Genomic DNA, 23,942 nt, shown 5'->3' on the forward strand with positions numbered 1-23,942 from the left:
TTCTTGTCCCGGCGGGCCCCTGTTCAGCGGTGCTCCTCCCGGCGGGTCCCTGTTCAGCGGTGCTCCTCCCGGCAGGCCCCTGTTCAGCGGTGCGCCTCCCGGCAGGCCCCTGTTCAGCGGATGTTGTCCCGGCGGGTCCCTGTTCAGCGGTGCTCCTCCCGGCGGGTCCCTGTTCAGCGGTGCTCCTCCCGGCGGGTCCCTGTTCAGCGGTGCTCCTCCCGGCGGGGCCCTGTTCAGCGGTGCTTGTCCTGTGTGTCTAGGGAGCCAGACCTGGGCAAGACTTCCCGCTCATTCACCATCCGAACTTGCGGTCGCGGCGCCCTCCTGTGATGGAGTCCTGGGCCCGTGGGTGTCGTCCGACACACCCGGAATGGGGCTCGTGGGGCACTCCTGGGCAGCTCGCCTCCTGCCTGACTTCTCCGCCCTGCTGCCCTTGCCCTCCTTCGCTGAAGCTCTGTGGCCCTTGCCTCCCTTGGATGATGTGGCAGGTGACGGGGCAAGGCTACTGTCCTTGGTGGCAGCCGTCTCACTCTTGTCGCGCCGGGCCTTCTTCTTTTTTGTCCTCTTCCCAGGGGGTGGGCTGGCCCCCTTGCTGCTGGCCGATGTTCCTGCCCTAGGATCTGGTGGACTCCAATAGCCCTGCACTTTGGTCACAGTAGATGCAGGGCTGGTGGTGGCTGAGGTGCTTTTTTTACTCTTACCAGATGGAGGGGGTGGGTCAATGATTGGAAGGAGCTCAAGGTTGGAAAGGAAAAGGACTTGGGAAGGACAGGGACGGGTAGGTGTAGTGGGTTTGGGAGTGGAGGAAGAGGATGTGGTTGTAGGAGAGTCAAGTGTGCTGTCTTTGGGTGCAGGTGCCTGTGACGGAGGCTGTCGTGAGGTGGATGGCTGTTGGGTGGGTGGCTGCCTGCGTTTGTGTGCTTTGGAAGAAGGGGTGACAGACACACTGGAAGAGGACACAGGTGACGTGTAAATGGCAATGGGGGTGGGGACTGCACGTGTGCGGACTGTAATCGAGGGTGTGCTGTGATGGAAGTACTGGCTGATGGTGGTGTGCATGCAGGTGTGAGTGGAGACGTCACAGGGAGGGAGGAGGGAGATGAGGAGGTGGGGGACACAGAGGTGGTAGTGACTGTTGGCATGTCTGCATCTGGATGTTGCTTGGGTGAATGCTTGTGTGATTTGTGGTGCTTATGTCTGGATGAGCTGCCCTTGGGTGTTGAGGTGTGTGCAGGCTGGTCTGATGGTGTGGATGGGATAGGCAGAGGAACAGGAGACTGGGACTGGGTGGAGGGAGTCAGAAGAGGGAGGCTGGAGACAGGGACAATGGCTGCCGTCAGTGCTGAGGCCAGAGCGTTGAACGATCGCTGATGGGCAGCCTGACCCGAATGAATGCCCTCCAGGTATGCATTGCTCCGATGCACCTCCCTTTCTACACCCTGGATGGCATTCAAAAGGGTAGACTGCCCAACAATGAGTGTCCTGAGGAGGTCAATGACCTCCTCACTGAGGGCAGCAGGGGTAACTGGGGCAGGGCCTGAGGTGCCTGGGGTGAAGGAGATGCCCGCCTTCCTGGGCGAGCGGGCACGGAGCGAAGGCTGAGGGGCTGCTGGGAGGGCGGGGCTGGTGCGCTGGGTGGCGGCTGTACCTGTTGTGGCGCTAGGGAGCTCCCTTCCGAGGACGTGTCGGTGTCGCTGACGTCTCCACGGGTCCCCGTTGTGGAGCTCCCCTCGCCCTCCGTCTCACTGGTGTACTCGGAGTCTGTTGTATGGCCCTCCGGGGCCATGTGAGATGCAGCTCCCTCGTGCGCCGATGCCACTTCTCCTCCGCCTGATGATACTAATGCACACATGAACAGGAAGACAAAGAAAAGGGGGGGGAGAAATGAAGACAGGTTGAGTGCATGCATTGCCTACACCGTTGTCGGAGAGGACAGACACAGAAGCCCCCTGAACTAGCCGCGCAATCGGGGTACACTACTTAGTTATTGTGACTAGGCCTACAGGTTTCTGGACGACAAATGCACAGATGGGTGAGGCCGGACCATGGATAGCTGTACTTGGCACCCTACAGAGGTGGGGAGCGGGGGGACAGTGCCGTGTCTAATGGAGGGGCCTAGCCTACAGAATGCGCCCTGGCCTGGAGATAGCCACAGCCCTCCTCCCCCACCCAGACACCTTCAATGCGCGCAAAGATAGCAGAATGTGCTGATACTCACCCCCTTGTGTCTGCTGTGATGTCCTCACGCGCCCATCCAAATCGGGGTAGGCCACCGCCAGGATCCGGGACATCAGGGGGGTCAATTGGCGGCTGGCACCCCTCCTACGTTGGGAGGCCATCCCCAGCAGAGACTCGGCGGTCTTTCTGGTCCCGCGGCGGATGTCCTCCCACCTCTTTCGGCAGTGGGTGCCCCGTCTGTTGTGGACCCCCAGGGCCCGGACGTCCTTGGCGATGGCACCCCAAATGTCGATCTTCTGATGGGTGCTGACCTATGTGACATGTACAGGGTGGTAAAGGATATCGCATCAGTTTTCTGCCTGGTCAATGTGAGTGGCCCCCCCCTCCCCAACCTTGCCATGTGGCACATGCTCTCATCTTTCATGCGTTGCACTCCTCATTCGCTCCCCTCCCCACCATCTTACATACACCCCACTCAACACAGGCATAGCCCATTCTACGTGCACCATGTGTACTAACCTGTTGGTCTGGAGGACCGTAGAGTAGCGCATACTGGGGGACTACCCCATCAACAAGTTTCTCCAATTCTTCAGAAGTGAAGGCAGGGGCCCTTTCCCCAGTCGCAGCAGCCATTGTATCTCCCAGACCGAGGTCACAGCAGCACTTGCAGTATAGGTCCTCTCCTGTGGATGATCAGGTCTCGAGTGATTAAGCTGATAGAAAATGGCGGTCACGCCCGGTGCGTGCCGCGACCGCCGGCGCACATCGTCATTGGCTCCTGAGACCCATAGGGTTCAATGTTAACCAATGCTGCTTTGCGCCGCGGTCTTCGACCGCCTACCACCACGGTGTGCCACGCCAGCGCAGTGACCTCACATCCCACTGTCACACTTCACAGGTCAGGCAGCCGCCATTTCAAGGGCCCACATGGCATGATTTCTACTGCGTCACACAGGCCTAAGCCTTGCATTGCCACTCATACAAGCCTTTCAATGCATAGCGATTCGTGTACTGTGCAAGCTGTGTGTACGAACCTGTGGGTTGCTTGACTGTGTGCTCCATGTTGTCCTTCCTAGGCACCGTCCGCTGGGACTTGCGAGGAGAAGGATGAATCCTCCCGTGTACCGACCGCTGGTGGACCTGTCGACAATGGAAGAACTACATATCATACTTACATACCGGCTTGACAGAGCAACTATACATGAACTGTGTGCCCAGCTGGAGCCAGACCTGATGTCCCGCATCCGCCAACCCACAGGGATTCCCCCTCTGGTGCAGGTTCTGTCAGTACTCCATTTTTTGGCAAGTGGGTCTTTTCAGACAACAGTGGCCATATCATCTGGGATGTCTCAGCCTATGTTTTCTAAGGTTTTGTCCAGAGTGTTGTCTGCCCTGATGAAATACATGCGGATCTACATTATTTTCCCTGAGGTGGGCGAATTGGCTACAGTGAAGGGTGATTTCTATGCCCTTGGACACATCCCCAACATCATTGGTGCCATTGATGGGACCCATGTGGCTTTGGTTCCCCCCAAAGAAAGTGAGCAGGTGTACAGAAACAGAAAAAGTTATCATTCAATGAATGTCCAGGTGGTCTGTTTGGCTGACCAGTACATCTCCCATGTAAATGCCAAGTTCCCTGGGTCAGTGCATGACGCGTATGTCATGCGAAATAGCAGCATCCCTTATGTGATGGAACAGCTACAGAGACACCATGTGTGGCTAATTGGTGACTATGGTTACCCCAACCTGTCGTGGCTACTGACCCCAGTGAGGAATCCCCGGACCAGGGCAGAGGAACGGTACAATGAGGCCCATGGGCGCACTAGGAGGATCATAGAAAGGACCTTCGGGGTCCTGAAGGCCAGGTTTAGGTGCCTGCATATGACAGGGGGATCCCTAATGTACTCACCAAAGAAGGTGTGCCATATCATTGTGGCCTGCTGTATGCTTCACAATCTTGCTTTGCGACGCCAGGTGCCTTTTCTGCAGGAGGATGGTCCAGATGGTGGTGTTGTAGCAGCTGTGGAGCCTGTGGAGAGTGAAGAGGAGGAAGACGACAGGGACGACACGGACAACAGGGATACAGTCATACAACAATATTTTCAGTAGCACACAGGTAAGAATCACCCACGCCATTTTACATTTACTTACGCCCTCATGGGTCTCCACTGTCTGTGTTTCCCCCCAGTTCCTGTTGACTGATTTGTGACTTTCCCTTCCCTTTGCAGAGCTGTATGACCCACTGCCTGACTTCAGCTTTGTTTGCCCATGGACTAAAGCTTATTGAAATTGATATGTTGTCATCACAAAGTAACTGGACATTATTGCACCGTTATGTGTAATACATTTGTAAAGAATACAAGCAGACTCCTGTTATTTTAAGTGCAATAAGTGATTTATTTTAAGTGCTAAATATAGGTTAATGATTGTGAAACGGTGATGGGTGGGGGTGGAGTAATGTCCATGGCAGAGTCCAGTTCTCAGTCGCACAGGTGCATTGTCCATATGCCTGGGGAAGGATGGAGTCGGGGCAGTTCAAGTTTGGACAGGGTGACAATGTGGGACAGTGGGATGACATCAGGGGGTATCTTTGGCTGGCGGGGTCTTGCAATCCTACTCTGTCTTCTTGTGAGATCTCAGGTTCCGCTTGCGGGTTGGTTCTTCTTCTAGAGGAAGTGGGGTTCTGGTGGCCTGTCGTTGTGTGGGGGCCTCCTGTCCACTTGCGCCGGCGGAGGTGGTAGGCTGTTCCTGGCCTGGGCTAGTGACAGGGGCCCTTTGGGGTGCCACATGGTCCCGCAATGTGGTGACGATCTGGGTAAGGGCCACGACGATGGTCCCCATTGCGGAACCGATGTTCCTCAGTTCCTCCCTGAACCCCATGTACCGTTCCTCCTGCAGTTCCTGGATCTCCTGGAACCGGGCCAGTACCGTCGCCATCGTCTCCTGGGAGCGGTGGTATGCTCCCATGATGGAGGAGAGGGCCTCTTGGAGAGTCGGTTCCCCGGGCCTGTCCCCCCCCCTGTCGCACAGCAGCCCTCCCAGTTCCCCTGTGTCCCTGGGCCTCTGTCCCCTGGACGGTGTGCCCACTACCACTGCCCCCAGGTCCCTGTTGTTGTTGGGGTGGTGGGTCAACCTGGGTGCCCTGTAGTGGTAGACACACCGCTGATTGACGTGTCCTGGAGACAGAGGCATGGGCCCGCTGGGTGGGAGCTGTGGTGGTGTTCCCAGAGGGGGTTGGGTCTGGTGTAGCCTGTGCCTGTCTTTGGGGAACCGACTGTCCAGAGGTCCCCGATGGGCCGGGCTGGTCATCTGGCTCCAGGGAGACAGAGCTGCTGTCATCGCTGGGGGCCTCTTCTGGGGGTGGGATGGACATCTCTGGACCCTCCATGGCAGTGTGGTGGCGTTCGGGTCCTGCAGGGGTATAAAGGTATGGTTATTGCTTCTGTGTGTGGCATTTCGTGTGATGGGTGGGTGTTCGTGTACCCAAGTGCAGGCATTTCCTTGTGGGGGCTTTTGTGAGGGTGGCTTGTGGGGGTGATGTGTGTGTGCAGTGGGCATGCTTTGGTGATGGGTGTCCATGCTTTGTGGTCGCATGCAGGGCATGGTGTTGGGATGGGTGGGTTGTGATGGTGAGCCATTTGCAAGGAGTTTGTGTGATGGGGGTGGGGGTGAGGGTGGGGGTATGATTTGGCATGCAGGTGGGGTGGGGGTGGGAAGCATTAGTGAAGATTTGACTTACCAGAGTCCATTCCTCCAGATACTCCTGCGAGGCCCTCAGGATGCAGGATGTGCAAGACTTCCTCCTCCCATGCGGTAAATTCGGGGGGAGTAGGTGGGGGTCCGCCGCCAGTCTTCTGCACCGCAATGTTGTGCCTTGATACCATGGAACGCACCTTCCCCCGTAGGTCGTTCCATCTCTTCCTGATGTCCTCCCGATTGCATGGATGCTGTCCCACCGCGTTAACCCTGTCCACTATCCTTTGCCATAGCTCCATCTTCCTGGCAATTGTGGTGTGCTGCACCTGTGCCCCGAAGAGCTGGGGCTCTACACGGACTATTTCCTCCACCATGACCCTGAGTTCGGCGTCACTGAACCTGGGGTGTCTTTGGGGTGCCATGGGGTGGTGTGGTTGAGGTGTGGGGTGGCGTTTGTGGTGATGAGTGTGGTGCGTGTGGTGGTGTGTGGTGTTTGGTGCGTGGATTCTGTGTGGGTGATGGTGTTGTGGGATTGTCTAATCTGTGCTCTCTCTAGCCTTCGGTAATGATTTCGGGTCGTAGGGGCTTGTGGGTGATGTGGGTGTGTGTTTTATATTGTGTTGGGTGTGTGGGAGTGGTGTTAGTATGTGTATCAGGTGTGTGTATTTCAAACTGACCAATGTGGCCGAGTTTTCTATGTGTGTGTGTATTTTGACCGCGGCGGTGTGTACCGCCAATGGAATACCGCGTTTGAAAGACCGCCGCGTGGATTTGTGGGTCGGAATGGTATGGGCGTATTTCTGTTGGCGTGACGGTGGAGGTTTGGTCATCGCCATATTTTTCGCTGACCTTTGGTGTGGCGGACTTTTGTGGATGTCGGGTTTTTGGCGGTTTGCCAGTTGCGGGTCAGAATGACCGTGGCGGTTTACCGCGGCCGCGGCGGTGTTATGGCGGTCTTCTGGCCGGCGGTAAGCGCCTTTTACCGCCGAGGTCAGAATGACCCCCTTTGTTTGCTTTTTAAAGACTTAAGACATTTCATATCACTTTTCAGTGATATCGCTACAAATTCACATTGCAACTATTCGTTTTTGACCTACAATTATCCTGATAAATATTACATATTTTTCTAAACACTGTGTGGTGTATTTTTGTGGTGCTATATGGTGGTATTGTATGATTTATTGCACAAATACTTTACACATTGCCTTCTAAGTTAAGCCTGACTGCTCGTGCCAAGCTACCAGAGGGTGGGCACAGGCTAATTTAGGATTGTGTGTGACTTACCCTGACTAGAGTGAGGGTTCTTGCTTGGACAGAGGGTAACCTGACTGCCAACCAAAAACCCCATTTCTAACAGCCCCTATCCTTAGATCTCTCTCTTTTGGGTGATGGTTATGTGTAGCAGGGTGTTGGGAGGAAGTGGCCTTTCTACTGAGACATATTTGTTGAATGGCAGATCTACAACTACGGTGTTGGGAAGAAATTAGCTTTATATGAGAACTGTTTCTTCAATGATAAGCATACAGACTAGGTTATAGAAAGACAGCTGAGTCAGCTCAGAAAGCTCCCCAGAGTAACATATGTGCAAAATAGGCTGTGGGTAGAGACTGCTCTCTCTGTTCATACCTCTCTTCATGATAACAAATGTCATTAGTAGAGTATAAAATGAATTATCTTCTCAGTTGTTAACTGGTATTAAACAACAAATGTGCATATTTGAATGTATGGGCACACTCAACTCTCTTTCAGACATCTCCTTATGGCAACAGGCATGTATATTAAGTCGTACCCAGAGATAGACCTCTGCACTGCAGCCTTTCTCCAGAGTGTCAAGCATATATACTAAGATGTGCAAAAGAACTGCCCTCTGCATCTCTTGGCAGCAGTGCTTAGTATACTAGGAGAATGCATTTGCCTCTGTGGCAAAACTTGTCTCTTGTGTAAAAATCTTTAGACTGCAGTGGGAAGAAGCACTAATCTGTCTACAGTACCTTAAACATTCATATACCTACAGTAGCCCAGCTACATAGTAGATAGAACTGTGACTTTAATTCAACATTGCAAGACTGTGATAATAATATAATCTTTAAATGCCATCATGGAAAGGAATCAATAGAAATATTTGTTAAAATACAATTCAGCAACATTGCAAACGACTACATTAACAAACTACAAAAACAACTGAGAAAAACAAAACAACAAACGTTAGCATTTTTTTACTTTTTCTGTTTCCTCTCATTACTAGGCAGTAACACCTCCTCCCTATTGCTTCATTTACCTGCTGGATTTTGTTGTACATAGATCTTCTTTTCCTTTGTTTCAGCCACCGTGGCCTGTCAAACAATATCACCTTTAATAGTCTGTTTTTGGCAGGCTAGTTGGCAAAAGTGTCTGCTCAAATAAAATAAAATTTGCAAAAAGAAGTTCAGCCGGGAAATTAGAAACAACAGTGTGTTACATCCATTACAGGAATGTAGAAATATTGTAGATGCAGTCATTCTGAAAGGATAGCTAAGACAAACTTAGTATTTGCAGCCAAACTACACAGTTCTTTGGCTGCCTACGCATTCTTTCAACTTTCAGATACAACCTCTCCCTAGGTACTGACTGTTCAAGCAGATAACATCTCTCCGGATATAAATAAATCACTTTTTGCTGCTAAAGTAAGGAGATCATTTTGGTAGGTAAGAGTATTACCACCCATCAGTAGCCATGTGTTGAATTTGATGTCAAGATAAGTCACATAAAAACAGAGCATCATATCAATCGCTGGACAAAATACCGATGGGTTTAATAGCCTGTGGAAAAGTAAAGATTGTCAACATTATATATAGTGGAGTCGCAAATTATTTGAATATAATAGACTCCTCCTGTTGGTATACGCAAAAAGCCCATCTTAAGGTGGAGTGTGGCCAACCAAAGGAACACTAGGATACATATGGCCATGAGAGCCTGTGAATATATAAAGCTGTATATATGTTCGTGAAGAACAGTCGCAAAACAGTTCAATATTGAATATGATGGACTTCTACTTAAGATATAAACAGAGAACCACTCAAGGAAGTTGAGTATTAATCATCTCGCAGTCAGAGGAATACTGGAAGATGTAGTAAAAATAGTTGTCCTTGAGTCAGTTTTATTGCCATGACGGTAAAGAGGAGACACAAAGCAGACCTTCTTAGAAAGTTAATGAACTTGTTAACCTCCGTTCATTTTGTCAAAAAAGGAAAGCCATATTCCAAAAACTCAATAGTCTACTCTAACTAAGAGGAGTCACTATGTCAGCAGCAACAAAAAACATAATAGTTCTGGCAAATTACAACAGACTATTATAAACTAGTCTAAGAGATATGGTCATTCAGCCCGTGCACGTGACTTTTCAATCTAAAAAGCCAGCATTGTTCTTTTGGAAACATGAATTGTGTCACATCTCAAGTGTTTGTGGTTTATGAGGTTTATCCAATACCATTTATATCAGATGGGTTTCATTGTGACCAGTGTCCAGGTAATGTGTGGTCAGTTTGTTGGTCAAATGTTTACATCTGATGGTACTGCAGAGTTCCGTGATGCATACCTGGACCTTCTTTATTATCATCCCTATATGACAGAAGCCACAAGTCACAAAATTATATAGATTAATCTGTCACTATTGCAATTTGTATGTTGTTGCCACTCCCAATGGGTATTCAGCCCCAGATCGATATATGTGGTGTGTGTAGTGTAGCAGCATACCCCACCACATGGAAAATGGCATTTCACAGGTGGTAGTGCCCAAAGAGTCTCCTGGCCCTGTACTCCTGTGGATACGGGTCTAGTGTGTACTGGTTTATACTTCAAATTCTGGCTCCACTTGAACATCAACAAGGGTTAGTGCAATGATAATCTGCCTATGTTAAGGATATGGCAGTTTTTACATACCACCTTTTTTGATGGTCGTGGATAAACTGCAGTAGGTGCTAACACATATCAGTCTGTCCATACAAAGTTTTGGACTAGTCTCCAAAAGAGCAGAACGTTTAATATTCCTAGCTTGTTTTGTTGCTTTTTGCACTGGATCCCTGAGATAATGTCTCTGGTCCTGTTGCATTGTTAGACTATGTGCATGTTCTTTAAATTTACATACTTACGAACACTTTTGTCTGATCAAGAGAAACTGTCCTACTGGTAGATTATCTCTTAATATAATGTTTCAGGTAGAAACACTCACAGTCACACAGTCACAACATAATTAAGAATTCAAATTCATAGGTTTCCTATAGAGCTCAGTCTTCAATGACCTATACAGACTGTATATGAGGCGATCTAAGAAAGACAATCTGTCCCTGCTGCAATCATAGTCGAACTTTCACTACAGGTTTCTGGAATTAGGCCAAGTACGGGACTCAGGAATGGGCTTCACTTCACCTCTCCAAATGACCAATAGATAATCGATATATTGCTTCCACAATCTCAAATGCACATTGAATAGATTTGAATCTTAATATATGTGGGTGGTCTCAAAGTTCTGCATATAGATGTTAGCCAGACTTGGGGCAAAAGAATTTCCCATAGATGTCCCATATACTTGTTGATATAGACAATTTTCAAACCGAAAGCAATTCTCTTCCAGTGCTAACTTCACACAAAGTATAAGGAAGGAAATGGGTGTGATGGAGTGATGGCGGCTATTTCTAAACACGAAATGTATCATTTCCTAGGTTTTGCCTTGAGGAATACAGGCGTAGAATGATTCCATGTTAAAGGAAATCAAAAAGTCTGTTGTGATATCAAAAGATAAATCTATCCAAATCCTTAAGGTATCCTTGGTGTCTGGAAGGTAAGAAGGCATGGCATCAACCCAAGATTTCAAAAGAGCATCCACAACGTATGAGAGCTGTTCTAAAAGTGATACAAGGGCTGAAACAAAAGAACTGCCAGGTGTTTGTGGATCTTGGGTAATATATAAAAATATGGGATGACAGGTTTACCTTTTGTCCAGAACTATTCTTCTCATGAAGAAATCCAACCTGCGTCTTCTACTTCCTCAACTAAGGGGCAGATAGGTTTTATTGTTATTGACTTTTTGGTTCACTTTGCACTCGAAAGTTGCCTAAAAGTAACACAAAGCAGTGCCTATAGGTTGCCTAAATTTAATGCAAAGCACTGCTTTGTGTTACTTTGTATTAATGGGGCATTATATGGTTGGTACATGGGCATTCCCAAGCAAACACCCATGCTTCTTGATGCAAAAGCTCATCTATCAAACATTTAAGAAAGAGTTTTTGCATCACAATTTAATGCCCTTTGAAAGCAGGTGTTAAAAGGAAAAAAAAATTCACTTCTCCTTTCTTTTCTGACTTTGCATGTGTTCTGCACTATACGGAACACATACAAAGTAGGAAAAACTTTAAAAGTTGTGAAATCATAGTATTTTGTACTGGAAGGGTACTCGTCCAGAAAAAAACTATGCTAAAGTAACTCACACACCCTTGCACTGTGCACAAATGTGTATATGTGGTGCTCAGGATCAAAATTCTGCACCTGCGCTAGGGAGAGGTGAGAAAAGGGCCATATCTCTGTAGATATAGCGATCTGTTGCTCTCTCCTTCTACTGCACTGCAGTGAAGCATTTTTGGCTGCTGCGCTGTGTTAACTTAGTAAATCTGGTCCTTAGTGTTTGATCACTGTCTGTAGCCAGATAGTGAGCTCCTGTTTTAATTGGCGGTAGTGGCATACATGACTTGGCTTCCTAAGACATTCCTCTCTATATATTGCCATATTTAATATGACTGTAGCACACTGTTTTATCTGCTGATTTTTTAGCAATCAAGGGGTCACTGCCCAGCTGCCTGGCAATCTGCAATTCATTGCGAGAGAGGTTAAAAAAATGTAGAGCCTTTAATTTCTGGATATCAATGTCTCTAAGGATAGACTCCTCAAAGGACAGAACGTCTTTTGGTATCTAGTGTGCCATTAGATTGAAGGAAGACTTTTTTTTCAAGCACAGATTTATCAATGCATTTGCCTGCAGTTGTCCCTGGCTCACTGAAACGTTACTGAAGAAGAATCTCACAAAAGAAGCATGACAATTCTTTGTGGATCAATAAATTATCACCCTTAAAGGTTGGTATCAGCAACAACTTATTAATCAACAGATTTTCTTCTTCTTGAGTGACCTGTCGGCTACTAAGTGGGCACCTCATTGCTGGTGATCTGTTGTTGATCTCCTCTCATCAATGCTGCTTTTCTGTTGCAGTGAGTGTGGATGGCTTCAATGGACACATAGACTGTGTCTTCTTCTGCCATGTGGCCTGCCTCTTCATCGCTCTAAAAAATATGTCTGGTTTCGAACTGGAAAATATGAGGTTGTTGAAAATGGGTAATATGATACCCTCATTCACGTAGCAGCTGCTAAAGATTTGGTGGACCATAGAAGTCTTGCGGTGTTCTAAAAGGTCTGGTCTCTGTTGCTGCCACCTACATCACCACTGCTTGTGCTCCATTCAACTGAGTTTGAGGTCCAATCTTAGGTGTTTTTCCTCCACCTCGTCCACACTTTCCTATATTGATTTTGGCATCGGGTCTGATATTCTTCACTTGTGTAGGGATGTACCTTCTGGTGTGAGAAACAAGCAAGATTTTGTTTTTAAATTTAGTTATCTTGCTCTGTGTCAAAAAATCTTTATAATCTTCGACCGGTTTATTTGTCTCATCTAATTGCTTTTTGTGCATGGTAGCCTGAAGCATGGCCTGTATGATGGGATTGGCAGTACAGTGCTTGGGGCCTCCGGGGGCATATAGAATGTGTGGTCCCATTGTGAGGAGCTCTGCAAGGACCCAAAGCAGAGCCTCTGACCTTGTTGGGATAAAATAGACTAGTTGAGAGATGGAGTGCAGTGTAGGAATGTTCCATGCTCAGCGGGCTTAGGCCTATGTAGTGTATATGGGCAATCAGTTTTGAAAGATTCAATTGTGATCTCAGGTTCCCCAATGAGAAGGATTTGATGACTTTGTCAATGTCCAAAGTACAAATGTCCGAATCATCGTTTGTATCATTCCAAGGATGTACATGAAGCAAGGAGCAATAGCTATTTTTTCCACCTGTGCCCTCCCCTAATAGGAAAGATTGAGGTGGGTCCATTTCTCCTATTACTGCCTAGTTGCAGCTATCAGAGGATCCACTGTTTGTATCATTCTCAGGATGTACATGAAGCAAGGAGCAATAACTATTTTTACTGCCTGTGCCCTCCCCTAATGGGAGAGATTGAGGTGGGCCCATTTCACCTATTCCTGCTTAGTTGCAGCTATAAGAGGATCCAAATTGTCTGGTCTAATCTTTTCTAGGCCTCAGTTAATGTACACCCTGAGGTATTTCATACAGTTTGTCTTCCATTGGAAGTTATGGTCTGCTACAGTCTCTTTGTGGTGGTCGTCAAGAGTGGCGAAGCCTCGCTCTTGCTCCAGTTAATCCGATAGTCGGTTTGTGTTAAGAAATCAAAGATGGTTGCCATAAGTGCTCCCAAGGATGTGGTTTGTTCGGTCAGGGTGAGCAGAATATCATCAGCCGACAGCAGGATTTTAGAAGCACCCGTATGTGTGAAAACACCCACAATCAGAGGGTTCTGACAGAATGCAACTTACAGGGGCTCTAAAGTAAGTAGGAACTGCAGAGGGGAGGGAGGGCAACCTTGGTATGTTCCTCTCTTGCTTTGAAGGAAGTCAGAGAAGAAGCCACCTCTGCTGACCTCTGCCGTTGGTGCTTCGTACAGACACTGAAGTTTGAAATAAAGTGTTCATTGTGTCTGAACTGCTGGAGCATCCGGGAGAGGTAGGGTCATTCAATGCAGTCAAAGGTGAAGAACTTTTTTTATTACAGCTAGGCTTTGTATGTTTTTCTCTAAAAAAATTATTGTTGGTGGATTGTAATAGCAGCATTAAAAAAAACACCAAATTTGCAGCGTTCAGTGTTGGTGAATTTAAAAGGAGGATACAATATTTCGAATATAATGTGTGCTTCATGTACATTTTTCACCAAATGTGCATCCGCTGATATAGGCAGAGCACTTTTGGTAAAAATGGACTGTGGGTGTCCTCAAATACAATGTTTTGGTAGGGATCAGTTCAATATATTTTATATTTTCCAAAGGCAAACCACCAAATGGGGTTTGTTTTAGGAAGAGGTAAATCAATGTTCATGATGTGCTCCATGTTTTCTCCCAGTGTATGGGGGACATTGCTGTGCTGTACATGACAGTTCTGGGCCACAGAAAAACATGCTGGTGATAGTGTTGCAAGCCTTAACCTAAATGGGTTGGAATTTCTGATGCTATATTGCCCACCAAATACCGGCAGCTGATCCGACATGAGAATTTTTCTAATGCTACCACGGTCTGTGGCTCTGCCATCATAAATAAAAGCAATTTCCTAAACTCTAAACTAGGTGTGGGAACTGAGAGTCTGCACATGGCACCTACTGATATTTCGTGTGAGCCTTGTTACTGCATGACCCTAATTGATCCTCATGATCTTGCAAATTGCAAATCTAATCTCATCGCTGAAATGTATTAAAAAATCAAATACACAACTGAAATTGTTCTGGTCTAAATTTATCTGGAGGGCAAGGCTAAGAGCACCAAAAACCTTTCGCTAAAACTGTTCCAACATCTGGTAGGCAAAAAATATATGTAACCAACCTCCCATCCCCTGTTGCTTATAGCAAAAGTAATAATCCTCTACCGCTATGGAGGGCTGCAGGAGTATAAGCCATCCAGAGAGATAGGAAGGACATCCTCTTAAAATTTGCAGCCCTTAAAACCCTATGGCCTAATACCGAAATAGAGTCTCAACCCATATTTCAACCCACCTTCGAAGTAATGGATTGTGTGGACAGGCTGATTTTATCTAAAACACTTTCCACCTGATGCCTAACCCATGATCACAGAGTAATCTATACCAGTTGCCCATTCCCTTGGGTTTCGAGCTCAAAAGTGATTGCAAGACAGAGTGGGAATTTAGATTAGATTCTGGGCAGTGATCTTGCAAAACAAAAGAAAGATCTGTTGGGATCCCAAAAAGAAAAACTTGCAACAATCTCCACACCAAGCCTGCACTTCATGCCAAGTGATACACTTCCCCCTTAACAGAAAATGACTCAATTCTTTAAAGCTGTTAGCATTCGAGAACCTTAACTGACTCTGGTATTGACAAGCCTACATACTTACACTCCTGTAATGTAAGATACTCAACGTCTCCCGAAATGCTTTTGGATAAATAAAATTATTGAAAATGTGCACTTGTTTCTTGTAACACAGTGTATCTAGTTTTCTTTGGTAGCTTGGCTGTTTTAATAAACACTCACAATTGGGATGCAGCTTCCTGGAACATTATAACTATAAAAAAAAGATTGACTGCTCTCTTCCCATCTTTTGATCTAGCTAGCACATCTGTAAAGTTTGCTTCATAATATGTCTGAACAGGGGGTAATGCCAGTCCCCCCTGACTGTTATCCAATTAAGTACAGATAGTTTTACCTGAGAGGCCTTCTTGTTCCAGACAAAATGCCTAAATCGTGCTTCTAACTCCATAAAATAACTCTTCTTAACTTTGACGGGGACATTAGTAAAAAGACAGAATCAACATTTTAATAACTGCTACTCTACCCACTAACATTAGGGGAAGTAGTGCCCGTGTATCCAGCAATTCCTTGATCTATTTGAATATTGCCACATAGTTCAAATGAAATAGCTCAGAATAGTTATTTGTTATGAAGATCCCCAGATATTGAATCGGTTTTAGTAAGCTAGCCTGTTGCTGCAAACAAAAAAGGAGTTTACTAGCTAAAGAATTAAAAAGAAACAATTCTGTTTTTTTCTGATTCATTTTATACCCCCCATCCCTTCAAACTGCCCAAACATATCCAGGACCTCCTCAACGATCTGGTTCTTTGCCAGATGATATAATTTGCAAACATTTTAAATGTAGGCATCCCATTTACTGAGCCATATTACCCTCCTTGCCAAGGCCTCCATAAAGAAAGTAAATAAAACTGGGGAAAGAGGACACCCCTGTCTCGTACACCTATTTATATTTGCCACCTTTGCCAGATTGGCATTCACATAAACCTTCACTTGTGCAGCTTGACATAGATTCCCCAACGTTGAAATGAAAATGGCAGGGAGGCCAAACCTCACCAAACCACAAAAAAGTGTGTCCCGCGTCACCAAAGTAAAATGCTTTTTCTGCATCAACCATTATTACTGCTGGATGAGTGTGATTAACAGTGAAATAGGCTAGTGCATGTACTAGGAAACCCGTATTTCCGGACATTACCCAACCCACCATTAACCCCGTCTGATCATGATGTATTAAAGCCTGTGCTGCCCGGGTAAGACGTCTGGCCTATATTTTCATTAGAAGCATATAACCTGTATTTAATAAGAAAACTGGTCAGTAGGAATTGACATCCTTTGGGTTTGTGACCTTCGTTAAAAAATGAACAACTGAAGACTCCTTAAAAGATGCAGGGACTACCCCCTCCCCCATCTTTCACAAAATTAAACAGCTCTGTCAAAAAGGGAACAAGTTCACCTGCAAATACTTTAATAAAACTCAACCGGAAATCCATCATTTCCACATGCCTTTCCTGTAGGCATTGTGGTGAGAGCTTCCTGGACTTCTGTCCCCAGTATATTCGAGACCAAACTTTCACCCTGGGCAGTCGTGAGCTGCAGAAGCCTGATGGACTGAAACTATTCAGATATATTGATCTGCAAGATCATATATTTACTTTTGTAAAGGACCTTATAATGGTGCAGGAAAGCTTGGGACACTCCGTCCTTATTGTCAACCAGCTCCCCAGAATTTAAGGTCCATATTTATACTTTTTTAACGCCGCATTTGCGTCATTTTTTGACGGTACAGCAACACAAACGTGCAAAAAAACAATTGTATTTTGTAAGTTTGCGCCATTTTTACGTCAAAAAGCGGTGCAAACACAGCGCTAAAAAAGTATAAATATGGGCCTAAGTTCTGTAACTGACTAACAAACGCATCCTCACTCTTAACGTGAACTGATCAGGAAAGAAGCCTCACAATGATCTGGCGTTCCTTATATACCCGCTGCTGAAAGGCCCTTGAGCTATTAATCTCTTCCGTAATGAAGAACTCCCAATTTGCTTCATCCAAATGACCCTCTTTATGTGAATCTTATTCCTGATACCAATTCTTTGCCTGTAGAGAGGCATTAACTGCTGCTTGAAGCTCAGCTATGCGCTTTGCCCGCAACTTTGATTGCTGTGCCTTATAGGTGATAATCCACCCCCAAGCTATAGTCTTTAAAGATTCCCAAACTGAAAAAGTGATGCTGTTCCCTTATTGAAAGTCAAAAAGTCTTGAATAAACAGTCTCATATCTACCAATCATTCCTCTTTTGTGAGAAGGTTCCGATCCAGCTCCCACCTGGGCCTTTCCCCTCTGACAGTCTCCAACTGGAGAGTAATAACAGCCAGAGAATGATCAGAAAATGAGTTTGTCAAGATATCTGAGCTGACACATTTAAGCAAATGATCAATACGAAAAACTGAGTGGAAGAGGTGTGAGTAACAAGTATATTGTGACAAACCAGGATGATCAATACGCAAAGGATCAAATAATTAAACATCTTGCTTCAGTGCATCAATCACTTTGTTTGTTTGGGGCTTCCATTGTTTTTTAGTTTCATTAGATGTATCCCATGCTGGGTCCTGGATGAAGTTGAAATCACCCCCTAGAATTATTGGGCCAACTGCTCCTATGGCAATATTGTAAATCTGTCTTAATGAATCGGGTTAATCAAAAACTGGGGCATAATAATTGACCACATTGAAGTTATTCTCATTCATGCTAGCTTCAGACCAAGAAGGGCAGTGGCATTCTTCAGGTATGTTAGTAGGAATCAGAAGCTGGGCGCTGGAAAGTTGGGGCAGATGTTTATATCAATTGCCTCAATAGTAGCTTGTTCTTTGATCTTACAGTACTGGAAATCATCTAGGGTTCCATTATTGCAAGAGCGGTTCAATAAAATGCTTAGGAAGAAAACATATGAGGAGGCGGGTGAGAGACATGCGGGGGTTAAAATTCAATTAAGATTCAAAGCCTCATGGCAGTTTATGGATTCACTGAAAGAATTGGGCCCCAACTTGCCATCAGTGCCAGTGGTCTCTGGGGGCTAAGGGTGTTTTTTTTCTTATAATTTGTATTTTCAGGATTAAGGTGCTTGGAGCAGCTAGTTTTTGCACTCTTTATGGTTAGTATTACAAGCATAAGTACTTCCCAGGAATTATTCAAGCAAAAAAGTAGTTTTAAAGCTGGCGTGGCACAATGACACTTTACTTTATTGATAACTGCTAATACAACTATGTTGTATACACTTGTATACTTTTGTCTGCACAAAGTAACTTGGGAGGAGGAGATTTAAAGTGACACACTGGCACTTTATTGATTGTTTTATGGAATTCTGTATCACTATTTTTAACAGATTGTTTGTCCTAAACTATGTGACGGTTCGTCTATTCATATGAGTGATTGCCAGTATCAGATGCTATTTTGTTTAATATTTATCTGGTACGTTTCTGACTTGTACTTGTTTTATGATGCTGCGCAATTAAAAAAAGGAAATTGCTCTGGTAAATGCGGTGATGTCCCCATTTGTTCTATGTGACTAGAAACCTTATTTTAACAAAGCCTCTTTGTTAATAAGCCTCCTGAAAAATGTTTCAACCCGCAGCTTGTTTGCGAAGTGGAGACCTTCAATGCTGCATTTGTTTCCTTCCCAGGGGGTCATTTTCGCTGGAAGAACATTACTCTGGTAAAAACACATACATAAATTTAGAAAATATGTGCAAACTCAAAGTGCATCGCAGGACACACCATTCCCCAGGCTCCTCTGCATTTTCCAAGATGCCCACTCAAATCTCAGCAGTGGCGAGTGAAGCAAACTTCATAAACCACTGAAATCTATCAATGGGCCCTGGAGACTCTAAACAAAGGTCTAATGAGTTTATTTTCCACTTTTAAGCTGAAGTTTCAGAAAGCGACCCAACCCAAGGCAGCAAAGGGAGTTTCTGTTCACAGGTCCGCCGGGGATTTGCCGAGACCACCGCTCCTGTATCATGTGTGGCCCTGCTCTGCAGCTTTGGCGTTGGTCATGTTTGTGAACTGCCCAGCTAAGCGAACTGAGATCCCTCAGGTGGAAGGACACTACCTCCTTCATTGGACCACACAGCGCTTTTTAATAGCCTACGAACAGATTTTTGTGAAAGGATTCTGCCGCTCCCTTTCTCTTGAAGCCGCTGAGTGAAGCGGAAAATCAAAAAGCAGCATAAAACTACAAAAAGACAGGATGTCACATTGTGGGGGAAAACCTGCTACGGAAAAGAATCCAGAAGGCAAGAGAAAACCCAAATGGGATCCGTCTCTACAAACATACAAATGATCTTATGTTAACAGTTGGGATTAAACATCTGTCTCGCGGCTGCGTGATCATCACAGATGCTGTGTGCTAACGCTCCCTGCTAGCTCTGCTTGTTATTATTGTTTGCGAAGCACGTTGTGCCTGGGTTCGGCTTAGGGGATACAGTTTTTATCATCCGTCTGTGCTGCCAAAGCAAACCTGAGATTTACGTGAGTACAGCAAAGCAGGAGGTACTTTCAAAATGAATATTGTCTGAGTGCCCCGATTGACTTCACATTGATGGATCCTTTTCCCATCTACACCTTTGTGCCAAAGGTTTGCCCATATTGCTTTCATACTTATTAATTAAGATATTCAACCCAATTTTAATTTATGAATTTTTTTTTTTTTTAATATTTGATACTACCCGCATTAAGCACTGAGGCTATGGAAGAAACGCCACCTGGTCTGACATCACAGGAAATGACATCATGCACCCTTTGATCTTGGTTGCATCCTAAGCACTACATCACGCATACTCTGGCCCTGATAGAATCAAAGAAGGTGACAGTTATCCTACAATAAATGTAACCTACACATTTTAACATTTCACGGAAGCAGGTAAGATACAGGCATGAGATTCAGAAGAGGGGATACAGAGAATGCAACTGCAATCCACCGCCGTGATCCGTAAAAGATAGACTTTGGCATCCTTTACTGTGTGAAATAATGCCTGATCATCAGCTCTTTTCTGGTTCTTGCAGCAGGGAATAAGGGAATTTCACCACCTGTCATCCCCTACATTATGCCCATGACTTATACAATACATCAGACTGAATCAGCACACTGCCAGGCAAGTAAAAACATAACAGTCCACGTGCACCCACTGTCCCATTGCAAGCATGCCCAACCCATGTATAAATACAAGCTGGAGCCACTGTACAGTACTATGCCTGGAGATGCCTGGAGGTGAAGTTTCAGATGCATGATGCAAGAATGGAGAACTTATTTGCTGTTGTTCAAATACATCTAGGTACACTCGTGATGGTCCAAGGGTTCGAGGTCAAATCCAAAGAACACCTATTCATGCTTCTCCACTCATTGTCCTGCAGTATGGATGAGCGAACTCATAACGCTGCTGTTGAGTCTTTTTTGTTTGCTCCGAATTTATGGCACAAAAAGAGAACTGAAAGTACAAAATAATAAGCATTTTCAGGGGAGCACACTATTTGGTCGAGTGGGACGCCATGATTATGACTTAGGGGCCAATTTAATCCTGGTGGGTGCCTGTTACACCAGGGCGATGAAGTAAATCAACATGACAGAACCCTGCATTGAACAGTTTTATTTTTTTATTTTCAAACATTTGAAATTAAAAAAAAAGAAAATGTTCTATTCACAGTGGCATGGGCAGAATTCAGCAGTTTTCACTGCCCCTTACCAACAAGGTTTTCCTGGTGGTGAGAGGGAGTGAAAACAGACCTGTAATTCCGCCCATCTAAATTAGGTTGGCAGAATTACCGGTCTGCCTCTGACAGCCCTTACTCCGTAATGCCATCAAAATGGTTAAATCACAACGGAGATGGATTAGTCTCCACTGTGATTAAACCCAACGTCCACCTGCATATAAATTGGACGTACAGATGGTTATTTTGGTGGTAAAGATCCTCCGTTACCAGCTTCTTTCTCTGCTTCACAATTGACAATTGAGCCATTTGACCAATCCACATATCCTCCAGATATCACCTGAAATATGACATGGTTGTACTCTAACAACACGCTTAATAATCTGTGCACCTGGGATGAACACTTCATCAGGTATGATGTTGTCTTTATACCTACCAAAAAAAAGGGCTTGATGTAGTGTTCATAAGTACCCAATCATTGCCAACTGAAGTTTACACATCTTGCTGAGGAGTTTGTGGTTTCTTCTGCAATTCAGTGTATCAGAAGTTCATTTATCTGTAAAGCGCTACGGCACCCTGGATAGGTATGAGCAATGCTGTAAAAGAAATAAAACAAACTATTGCGATTTCAATTGTCATTTATGTAGACAGTGGGACAGACCAACACATCTGATATTATTACAGCACATGCATTTGTCTTATATACAGGCCCTGAACAAAGTCAAAAGCATGCCTCCCTTAAGTACCTGTGAAGTAATAATAAACTGTGAGCCTTTTTTCCCCTCCATTATTTGCAGGTAGGTGTGATGTTCCAGATAGCTCCCAGCTAGGATACTCAATAGAAAGGAGGCCTGATGACTGCCTTAACTTAGGCCTTTGTTAGAGCCCAGCTGGAGTCTGCGATATGAAAGCCCCCTTACCCTCAACTTTTGCCCTTATGTAGATCCTGTTTAGATAAGGGATAATAATGGAATAATTCACATGAATTCCGCATGATTACAACTTTTTCATTTTTTAACAATAGATCGTCAGAAGTCAGAATAATGAAATTAACAATGGCATTTCTTTTGATTTAAAGAATGTACCAAAACGCCCTCCCACCATTGAAATTATAAGAATCATTCTTGTCTTGCGGAAAAATCATTATGTGTAGATGGTAATTTACTTGATATGACCTCCAATTGATTATTTTGGGCCTGCTACACAAATATCACAGAAGCTATTGATTGTAAAACCTACCAAATAGATCTCTAATAGCTTTTACTGGAGAGAAATAATTATGCTGGCCCTGTGGTCGATGTCACATAAACCAACGCAGAGGTATTAACGTTGCACCTCATTGGCTATTCACCTGGAAAGAGTGTGGAAGGTGAATGCTTTGCAAACACAATCAATTTTATGCGAAATTATATATCTCTGTTTGTAAAACCAACAGAGTCATATAATTCAGAAGATTGCTGTGCTTGAATGTATGTGTGTGGTGTGTGTGTATGTGTGTGTGTACTCCTGTACATCGAATTATGGGTGTTTGAGTTTGTGTCATTAGAGCACGACTTTAACATTGAAATATATTTACAGAGAAGGCGACACAAACAAAAAATGTTAGGGGAAATAGTTTTACTGTGCAACTGAGAATGATTTTTATAAAGGAAAAAAACTGACATTGTTTTAAAAACTTTTATGAAAATTGGGAATTGATGCCCCTGCGTTCATGGTAGCTATGGGCCAGGGTTTAAGATGCAACGAAGGTGAAGGATACGGTTACATAATGAATAATATAATGAGTAACTATTAGGTAAAGTGTCAGGGTAATAAGGGTTTCGGGTAAGATTCATGTTATAAGTAATGATTAGATTTAAGATCTCATCATGACTGGCTTCCTAATTCCTATCTGGCTCATGGCTTATAACAGCGTTTATTGGCCCGAAATGAATTATAAGAACCACAGGAATACCTTGGATCTATTTGCATTCCCTTGAAGATTATTCTGTGGATCAAAGTCAACAGGAAACTGAGCAATTACTTAGGGAACTGGCCCCAGAAATACTTAATCCCCCTGTAATTCTACGTTCTCAGGAGAACCTCAGGTTCCACCTGTAATTCCTGTTAACTCCTCTGTACCATGGATTAAGAAGTACCGTTTGTAACTACTGAGGGTGTGCAGTGGCAAGAGGGAGTAGGGTGGATTTAACAGACCCACTCTAGAGACTTTGAAGCTAGACCCTTAGTGAAAGGTCTGAGTCTTATGCTTAACGATAGTGATAGAGCTAAAGGCAGAGTTTTGTTCAGGGATGGAAATAGGATAAGGGTAATTTCGAGGGAGGATGAATAAGATGCTTATTTATTGTAAAGGAATTGCTTGTAACAGTTTTGGTGCAGGAATCATTTGAACGCCAACAGAAATACGCCCACACTATCACAACACACGAATCCACGCAGGGGTCTTTCAACCGCGGTATTCCATTGGCGGTACACACCGCCGCGCTCAAAATACACACACTTTTACAAAACACAGCCACATTGGACAATTCGAAATACACACACCTGATACACATACACACACCACTCCCACACACCCAATACAATATAAAACACACACCCACATCACCCAAAAACCCATAAGACCAGAATCACCGAGAGAAGGCCAGAGAGAGACACCACAAACAACTACCAAGCATCCACAGGCACCCAATGCCATCACCCACAGAACTTCCACGCACCTCACACAACACACCACTAAATATCACCCCACTTATGGAACTACACACACCCACACACATCACCCACACCACCCCATGGCACGGCAAAGACACCCCAGGTTCTCTGAGGAGGAACTCGGGGTCATGGTGGAGGAAATCGTCCGGGTAGAGCCACAACTATTCGGAGCACAGGTGCAGCACACCTCCATAGCTAGGAAGATGGAGTTATGGCGAAGAATAGTGGACAGGGTCAACGCAGTGGGACAGCACCCAAGAAATAGGGATGATATCAGGAAGAGGGGGAATGACCTACGGGGGAAGGTGCGTTCCGTGGCCTCAAGAAACCACCTTGCGATTCAGCGGACTGGCGGCGGACTCCCACCTCCTCCCCCACAACTAACAACATGGGAGGAGCAGATCTTGGCGATTCTGTATCCTGAGGGCCTCGCAGGAGTAGATGGAGGAATGGACTCTGGTAAGTCAAATCTGAACTACCATATCCCCCCCACCCCACCTGCATGCCATCACATACTCCCACCCTCACCCTCACAC

The sequence above is a fragment of the Pleurodeles waltl genome, chromosome 3_1, assembly GCF_031143425.1.
Source record: "Pleurodeles waltl isolate 20211129_DDA chromosome 3_1, aPleWal1.hap1.20221129, whole genome shotgun sequence".
Taxonomy (NCBI): Eukaryota; Metazoa; Chordata; class Amphibia; order Caudata; family Salamandridae; genus Pleurodeles; species Pleurodeles waltl.